The following is an 872-nucleotide window of genomic DNA, read 5'->3' on the forward strand; positions in this document are numbered from 1 at the left end:
AAAGAAAATATTGGGAAAAAAAAAAAAAAAAATCAGCCATACAAAGCTGATAATTTCACCAAAAAAATGACCCAGGCACACGTGCAGCCGCGGTACACAGGCAGTGAGGAGCACAGCCCCCCAGCATGGAGAGTCTAGTGCGATGGAGGGGAAGCGGGGAGAGAAGGGGTAGATCAAGGCCCCAGCAGTGAGGGAGGGTGTGGGGCTGGGGCAAGCGCTGTCCAGCCGAGGCTGGGCGGGCGCGGCATGGAGCTGCAGCTCATCCAGAGGATAGCTCACACAGCTGCGCGCCGCTTGGCTGGGAGCCGCTGGCCCAGTGGATCATCTGGTGCTTCCCTGCTCATCTGGCAGCTCCTGCTGCTGCTCCCACCACTCATACGGGAGGGCAGGGGGGCGGAGTATGCCCCCAGATCTGCGCAGGGCAGGCTGGGGCCAGGGCTGCGCAAAGCTCTTCCTGGCAGGGCAGGGCTACAATGGGAATGGGCTACACAGAATTTGTGGCTGCAGCCCCCCTGTAGCCCCTTCCCAGCACAGCCCCACCGTGCCAGGAAGAGCTTGGCACACCCTTGGCCCCAGCCCACCCCACCCCACGCAGATCCAGGGGCACGCACCCCACCCCTGCCCTCCCAGACAAGTGGTGGGAGCAGCAGCAGAACCCACCAGATGAGCCACTGAACTACCGGCTCCTGGCCACACGGTGTGCAGTGGCAGGAGCTCCCCGCCCCGCACCCCCCCCAGACAAGCCGCAACTGTGTGTCGTGCCCACCCCACCCTGGCTAGGCAGCGCTTGCCTCAGTCCCAGCCCCTCCCTCACCATGGGGGCTTTGATCTGCCCCCCCACACACACACACGCTGGGGGGTCCCCAGCCTGC

At 64.0% G+C, this 872-nt stretch overlaps 1 protein-coding gene and 1 long non-coding RNA gene across 2 annotated transcripts in view; one reads left to right on the forward strand and one right to left on the reverse strand.

The window, feature by feature from the left end:
* Positions 1-872, reverse strand: part of CUNH16orf72 (chromosome unknown C16orf72 homolog) — a 28,793-nt gene that overhangs the window by 11,416 nt on the left and 16,505 nt on the right. The gene's annotated exons all lie outside the window — the stretch shown is intronic.
* The window catches only part of LOC109290747, a 14,010-nt gene that overhangs the window by 8,270 nt on the left and 4,868 nt on the right, over positions 1-872 (forward strand). The window contains exon 2 of the long non-coding RNA XR_002095671.1: positions 197-199. This is a non-coding gene — a long non-coding RNA (uncharacterized LOC109290747). The remainder of the gene's footprint in view (positions 1-196; positions 200-872) is intronic.

The sequence above is a fragment of the Gavialis gangeticus genome, unplaced genomic scaffold (genome assembly GCF_001723915.1).
Source record: "Gavialis gangeticus isolate Ggan-Ray unplaced genomic scaffold, GavGan_comp1, whole genome shotgun sequence".
Taxonomy (NCBI): domain Eukaryota; kingdom Metazoa; phylum Chordata; order Crocodylia; family Gavialidae; genus Gavialis; species Gavialis gangeticus.